Source organism: Delphinus delphis, chromosome 19 (genome assembly GCF_949987515.2).
Source record: "Delphinus delphis chromosome 19, mDelDel1.2, whole genome shotgun sequence".
Taxonomy (NCBI): domain Eukaryota; kingdom Metazoa; phylum Chordata; class Mammalia; order Artiodactyla; family Delphinidae; genus Delphinus; species Delphinus delphis.
The window spans coordinates 25,113,340-25,121,745 of record NC_082701.1 but is presented as its reverse complement, the minus strand read 5'-3'; positions in this window follow the sequence as shown (position 1 = coordinate 25,121,745).

The window sequence follows — 8,406 nt, the reverse complement described above, 5'->3', positions numbered from 1 at the left end:
TGGGTTAGGAGGGGCGACCCCAGAGCGTCAGAAGTGCAGGGGTAGGGCTCCACGGACTTGGCATCGGGATTGTAAGAAAGGGAGGCCGGGAGGCTGAGAGTCTGCTCAGCCGGGGATAGAGGGGAGGGTCTGTGAGTAACCCAGGACCACGACAACCAAGGTCAAAGAGGGGCCCAAAGGCCAGGACCGGATGTGGCACTGTGCTCGCACTCCTTTGCTGGGCCGCCACGGTCCCTTCTCTGGAAGTATTTGGAGGCAAGCCCCAAACTGCCCTCCTGGTCACCTGGAGTTGTGTGACCACCTCGTGTGCTCGTCTACTTAGCCGCGCAGCATCACGTGAGCGCGCGTCAGTCACTCTCCTAGAATCACCGGCACTGAGTCCCCAGGAGAAAATCGTCAGCTATCCCTGACCACACTCTCCCTCCCTCCACCTTCCAGTCAGTCACCAGCTCCCTGCGAGTCCACCTAGGAAAACACACACACACATACACACACACACACACAAAGCACAAACACATGTACATATGTGTGCTTCAATACCCAATACCCACGTACATACACACATGCACGTGGACAAAAATATACACTCACAGCTCACGAACACAAGAGCCACCTGGGGTGTTCCTCAGAAGTGCAGCGTCCTCCACCCCACCCACCACGCCTGGGGAACTGGGAAGCCTCACAGCAAACACGGCTTATAGACGGGACTCCGGAGAGCCTGGCATTGTCGTTTTCCATCCCAGCTACCAGCCGTGACTCACATTTCAGGTTTCTAAATTCCTACTAGACACTGACCCTCGGCCTTGTTGCACTGGAACCTCTGATCCTCCCTCTTCCCTCACAATTCAGCCTGTAGCTCTGGCTCCGGGTGCTTCTGGCTACTGCAGAGGCACGAGCCCAGGAGTGTGCCACTCCGGCCATGCTTACCTCACCCTCACATGCAGATTTTTGACGCCTCTTGGAAACTACCGAGGTCACTTGGCTGAGCAAAGGGGAGACAGCAGTGGATGCCCCCAGCCAGGAATGACCCCTTCTGGCCGTTCCACAGGCTATCGTGCCCCTGGACAGCCTCTCTGGGTGTGAGAATCCGCTGGAGGCCACAGAGTTTAGGCATCTCTAACACCCAAGGCAGAGGTTCTCACCCTTAGTGTGTAAGAGTTTCCCCTGCACCTTTCTAGGTCCCCAGCCCCACCCGGGGGTCTGACAGAGCTGGAGCTGGACAGGCAGGCGTGTGGTAGGCGAGGGTGTGTGGTGGGTGAGAGTGTATGGTAGGCAAGGGTATGTGGTGGGCCAGGGCAGCGAGAGAGAGAGGACAAGAGGGTGGGTGACTTCTGTGGTTGGAAAGAGGCCGGGTTTGGCCTAGGCAGGTGCTGTAGACGTGATAGGAGGAGCCCGGCCAGGCCCTGTGGGGCACAGGACACCAGCGTCAAATGGATGGGAGAGGGGCCAAGACCATGTCCCTTCTCTGAGGCTCCCAGTATGGTTTTGTTTTTTTTTTAACTCAAGAAATACCACAATAATGTGTATAACTGAGTCACTTAACTGTACAGCAGAGATTGGCCCAACATTGTAAACCAGCTATACTTCAATTTTTTAAAAAAAAAATTAAAATGAAAGAAATACCAAAATAGGGTTTCTAAGACTGTGACATATTTTAAATGTTGTATTCATTAAATTAGTGTTTTTGATGCACACACACACAAGCAATGAAATATTTTATTTCTCTGCCCCCGAAAGTAAACAGACTGATGTAGTTTTGAGTGATATAAAATATCAGGACCTTTGCAGCAAAAAATTAATTTTGTATTTTGAGTAAGACAGAATATTCTACTGATTACGGTTTAATGATAACCCTGTGTCACTGTGTGTTGGTTTCCTGCGGCTGCTGTAACAAATTACCACAAAACGACAGCGACTTATTCTCTCACACACTCTGGAGGCCAGAGGTGTGAAATCAGTTTTTACTGGGAGAATCCATCCCTCGCCTCTTCCAGGTTCTCTTGGTTTCTAGCTCCCTGGCGGCATCGCTGTGATCTCTTTTCTTCTTCTGTGGGAACATCTCCTGAAGTTTCCCTCTTATAGAAATACCTGTGGTGGCATTTAGGGCCCACCCAGATAATCCAGGATAATCTCCTCACCTCCAAATCCTTAGCTTAATCACATCTTGCGCCATCTAAGGCGATATTTACAGATTCCAGGGATTAGGACCTGATTTCTTTGGGGACCATTATTCAGCCCACCAAACACTGATAACATGTAGACTTAAATCTTTTAAAAATATCCTATACTAGGGCTTCCCTGGTGGCGCAGTGGTTGAGAGTCCGCCTGGGTTCGTGCCCCGGTCCGGGAAGATCCCACATGCCGCGGAGCGGCTGGGCCCGCGAGCCATGGCCGCTGAGCCTGCGCGTCCAGAGCCTGTGCTCCACAACGGGAGAGGCCACAACAGTGAGAGGCCCGCGTACCGCAAAAGAAAACAAGAAAACAACAACAACAAAATATATCCTACAGTAGACGGATATTCACTCAACATTTCTGTATGTTTGAAAATTATTATAATACCATATTGAGAGGGAAAAAAGAAAAAAATATCCTACACTGAAAAGTGCTATGCACAGATAATTCTAGGACCTGTGAACACAGTTAACTCACACAAGTGCTGTGGTCCAGGGACATGGCATCAATTTAAGGCTGGGTGAGAACCTTCAAGTCTTGCACGTGCCTCTTTGCTTCTGCACAAACAACCTGGCCTAGAGGGAACAGCCGGGCTCTCCACGTGAGGTCTTCTAGAGATACAAGGGCCAAGCCAAATGGCACTCCAGCGACCCCACCCCATGCTCACCTGAGACAGGTCCCAGCGCTGGTGTATGGTGGACCTCGACCTCCCCAGGCAGGGAATCGTTTTGGAGTCCTACTCACATCGTCACCTGAGACTTGACGCTTCAGGGATTTGTCTGAAGGAGGCCTATCTATTCTTACTATTCTTACTGTACTGAATTACACATAACATAAAACTTACCATTTTAGCCATTTAACAATGTACAGGGCTTCCCTGGTGGCACAGTGGTTAAGAATCTGCCTGCCCATGCAGGAGACTTGGGTTCGATCCCTGGTCTGGGAAGATCCCACATGCCGCAGAGCAGCTAAGCCCGTGCGCCACAACTACTGAGCCTGTGCTGTAGAGCCCATGAGCCACAGCTACTGAGCCCACGTGCCACAACTACTGAAGTCAGTGCGCCTAGAGCCCGTGCTCCGCCACAAGAGAAGCCACCGTAATGAGAAGCCCGTGCGCTGCAACAAAGAGTAGCCCCCTCTCGCCACAACTAGAGAAAGCCCGTGCACAGCAGTGAAGACCCAACTCAGCCAAAAATAAATAAGAAATGGTAATTTAAAAAATAAAAATAAATTTAAAAAAATAAAAAGAATTGTGCCTGGAACTTAGCAGCAATAAAACACATTTGTCATTATCATCACCATCATCATTATAAATATCAAAGTTGTAAAATCCATTTTAGATAATTGAGTGAAATCATAAAGCATAAACAGTACGGGATGCAGTGACGGTTCATGACTTATGCCTACTGTTGATCACTTCAGACATAAACTGTGAACCCACTAGATTCTTTTCCTACTACAGTTTTCTACTAGACTAGGTTCCTTTGTTTCACATGCAGCTGACTCTTGAACCACACAGGTCTGAACTGTGCTGGTCCACTTATACTGTGATTTTTTAACAGTAAATACTACAGTACTACATGATCTGCAGTTGGTTGAATCCACAGATGCGGAACCGTGGATGCGAAGGGCCGACTAAAAGAGTTTTAACTCCTCAGAGGTCTGGCGCCCCTACCCACCACCACCCCCATTGTTCAAGGGTCAACTATACTAAGAAAGTTGAGCAGGAAAGTAATTGTCTGCTGTTCTTCTCTGCAGATGTTGGTTTCTGAATTTTAATGAAGCTAAGCTTTATTTCTTCCACCGAGATCCTGCCCCAAGCTGCCCATCGTGACTCAGGCCAAACCCCACCCTCCTGGCTACGTGCTTGCCAAGACAGACCCGTTAGAACACTTCCTGGGGCTTCTCTGCTGAGGCTTTCCCCTCTCATGTGATGGGGCTGGAAGACGTGGATGCAGCTGCTGGAGGATGGACACCCTGACTCAGCTTCTGAGGTCTCAGAGACACCCCGGTTGATGTCACTCTCTAGGGCTTTCCTCAGTGTCCTTCCAACAGAGGCTCCTGGTTTCGTTTTAACTAGTTTGAGTAGACTTTCTGTCAAAGATACCCAACATTCCTAGTGTTCACCAGAGACCAGAGAAACTCCATCACTGTTTTCTCACCGCTACAGCCAGCCCCTCAACAAGGAGAAATGTCCAGCCTCAAGGGGCAGAACCGGGCCTCCAGAAGCCGAGAAACCCATTCAGCCTGTCTCCTCGGTCTTCTCTGAGCCAGCGTCACCTAGCGTGCTGCCCTCTTTGCACCGGTGGGGCCACAGGATTACCATAGGATCCAAACACAGGTGGACCGCCTCTGGCGAAATCTGGTCCTAGCTGAGGTCAACATCCCAGATAGAAGCAATTAAGACCACCTTCAAGGGTGGACAAACCACTTTCCAGGAGCCTGGCTCCCCAGGGTGGTACTTCAGACCACCAACAGCCCAGTCATGCAAGGCAAGTGACTTGGCTTGTGACTAGTGAGACGGGCACTGTTCTCCAAGAAGTTCAGGTTCCGCCTCTGATACAGGCTGGGAGCCCAGACTTCTGAACAGGTGTCAGAATAGCTGGAGATGGAAGCAAAGGGAGCCTGTGGCCTGAAAGTTTATGGTGATCTTATTATCAGGGTAAGTTAATGCTGCAGTAGACAAGCCCGGATGATAATGGCATAAACACAGTTGAGTTTATTTCTCATTCACATGAACAGTCCCAGGCAGGTCCAGTTCTGGCGGCTGGGGATAGAGCTCTCCATGGGTAAATTCTTCAAATCCCTGGGCTCTGTCAACTTCAACACCTGCTTCCAAGGTAACAGTAACGAAAGGGGAGAGGTCATAAAGGACCATGCAATGAGAACGTTTTTTTATAGTTACGGCAGGCCTAGAGAAGTGATCACATTTCATGGGCTAGAACTCAGTCACAGGGCCTCATCTAACTGCAAGGGAAGCTAGGAATGTAGTCTGGCTCTGTGCCCAGATGAAGAGGACAGCCACGTAGAGAGCAGTTAGCATCCTCATGGTGGTCGTGGACGTGAGGTCACCTGTCATGGTGTCTGTGCTCTGCACTTCCAGAGCCATCTTGCAGGCTCCATGGGGGTGGCTCCCCAATTCCACCAGCTGGGGAAGGCTGCCTGCTCAGTGCTCACTCATCAGGGGTGAGCACCAAATTACCCTCCCAGATTCTGTGCCCCACCCTTCACGTAGGACCCGGTCTAGCACTTGGGACCCTTGATCCTGACCCAAGACTGAGAGCCCTCCGGCTACCATGGCAAAGATTTCCAGATGAGCCCCCACCTGGACTCGCTGCCTCATGGCCCTACTGCCGCTCTGAGATGCCTCCTGAGATGGCATCCTTCATTCTCTTCCTGGACCCTTGACCCTACCGACCCCAGCCACTGACACTCTCTCCACAAATGACCGAGCCACCTAAAGACGCAGTTCCAATCCCAGGTTGAACAAGCACTGTTGCCCGTCAACCACTCACCACCCAACAACCAGTGACCAAAGAAAGCGTCTCACCCACGTCCTTCAGGAGCGCTGAAAATGTCCGATTCCCTGCGGTGATCTTTGGAACTGTGTCACATTCCTTCCCGTCCCCAGTCGTTCTTCTTGTGAGGCCGGGAGAAGCAAAGGCTGAGTGACGGATTTGCTGGGCTGAAGAGAGGCCAGCAGAGCCCAGGCCCCCAACTCCTCCTCACTCAGGGAGAGGAGAGAGCTGGCAGTGGGCACACCAGGTGCAGCATCTTCTCGCACGTGGTCCTGCCACCCCCGGATGCCAGGCTGGCTCCACTCCAGCCACCCACACCAGTGACCTGCTGTCTCCTCGGGGTCGCCCACCCGCCTCCATGTGGGCTTTGGACGCAGCCGGGCCTGAGCTCCAGCATCTGTGCCCCTCCTGAGCAAGGCCTCGCCCGTATCCAGGCCTCAGGTTTCTCTCCTGGGGTCGCTCCAGGCATCTTCTGCTGCGGCAATGCCTCCGGACAGCTGAAGAGGCCCTGGGTGTCGTGCAAAGAGAACAGGAGGAGATCAGACCAGCCTGCCCTCGATTCAGGTGCCACCTCTTCCGGCCGTGTGACTCTGAGCCAGTTCCACCCAGCATCTCTGCTGCCTCCTTTCAAAGTACGGATCCCTGCAGGGCCATGGGAGGCAGTTAATGGAGGTTGGCAGGGGTTCTTCCCTCAGGCTCCTGGGCCACCTCAGGAGGTCTAAGGAAGTGCTGAGGCTGGGGTCACATGGTATATGCCTGCTGTCCGCATCGCTCTAGCAGAAGGGCCTTAGCTTTTGTCTGGTCCTCAGAGGGGCCCATGAGCCCAAGAAGTCCCTCACCCAGAGCCCCCCACTCTCCCCACTTCGGGCTGAGCATCCTTCCTGGGCTCCCACTGCCTCGCATCTCGCTCTGAGCTGCATTCACCGTGTGGCCTTGTGGTGACCCATCTCCCGTACTAGGACTCACGCTGGGCCACGCTTGTACCCTGCGCCTGACCCTGGGGTTGTTTGCAAAACAGGGTCTTAACAGGTTCCTTCTCCACCTACCATAGTCTTTTTCATCCGGAAGCCCTACTACCCTCATCCTCCCCCTTCACCTGCCTTTCGAGCAGCAAGCAGTGGTGTTCCCCAGAACACGCCCCCTGCCACCCCTCCCCTTGCACTGGCTCCTCTGACCCCACAGCTCCCACTAGGCATTAGTGAAGGTGACACCAGCCACCCTGACACGCATACCCAAGGTTTCGCTGGCTTAATGCAATAGAGAGGTGTTTCTGCATAGAAGATGCAGCTGGCACTGGGTTCCACAAAGTCACCAAGGGTCAGCCCCTGTCTTCTTTACCACGCGGTTTCCATGGTGACCTTGGGCATCTACAACCAGCCAGGGGCCTAAGAGGACATGGAGAACAGTGTGGAAGGAAGGTTTCTTGGGTTTTTATTTTCTTGGGAAGTGACAGCTGAAGATGTCACTTCCACCCACCTTCCTTTGGCCAAAACACCATCTGTCTTAGTCTACTCGGGCTCCTCACAGGTCTGGAGGCTGGGAAGTCCGAGATCAAGTCTCCGGCAGATTGGGTGTCTGGTGAGAGCCCACTTCCTGGTTCACAGCCAGCTCGTCCTGCTGTGTCCTCACATGGGGGAAGGGGCAGGAGAGCTCTGTGGCCTCTTTTATAAGGGTCCTAATTCTATCCATGAGGACTCTACTCTCATGACCCAATCACCTCCCAAAGACCCCACCTCCTGAAACCATCACACTGGGGGTAGGATCTCCACATATGAATTTGGGGGGACCCAAACATCCAGTCCATAGCACCGCCCATGGCCACAGCTAACCACAAAGAAGGAGGGAGATGTGGTCTAGGGGTGCACCTGGAAGCAGGGGGTTAGGTGGAGCGAGCCACAGACTAGTCCCTGCCCAGGCTGCCCCTCTGGTCACTGAAGCGCCGTTCCTCTCTTTCTCTCCCACATAGAACACGCTCTCACTCCTGTGCCCTCACTTCTTCCTGGGACCTTGGCCACACCCTGGTACCACCAGGAGATGCACAGTTCTCTCTCCAGGTCCAGTGTGGTTCCTTGTGATCTGGAAACCAACAAACTAAAAGAACAAGTTATCTGTGTCCTTCCCTCCCCCTGCCCCAACACACACACACACACACACACACACACACACACGCACGGACACACACACACACACACACCATCCAGTGGCAGGATGTCCACAACACACACCGCAGTCAGGAGAAGAATGGAAGGTGAAGAGCAGGCTGTGATCACAGCAACTGTGAAATCCAGCCAGACAGGCGCTGGGAAGGTGGCTGCCAGGAGATTCTGCCCCGCCCAGTGTCCTCCGCGGTCCCCGTTCCCCCTCCAAGGGCTCTTCCTGCCACTCTGCTCCAGCAGCCTGTTTGGAGTGGGTGTTAGGGCAGTGCCTTCCTTGGTCACTGCTTCTCTCCTTCAGCCTGCAGCTCCCACTGGTAAAGGTTCTGAGGCCTGAAGGTGGTTTTAAGGTCCAAAGGAGCAGAGATTTTTTTTTTTTTTTTAGTTCAGGCTTCTGGCTTATTTGACAGGACGGATCCCTCAAAATCTGAAAGTCGGGCTTCCCTGGTGGCGCAGTGGTTGAGAGTCCGCCTGCCGATGCAGGGGAGACGGGTTCGTGCCCCGGTCCGGGAAGATCCCACATGCCGCGGAGCGGCTGGGCCCGTGAGCCATGGCTGCTGAGC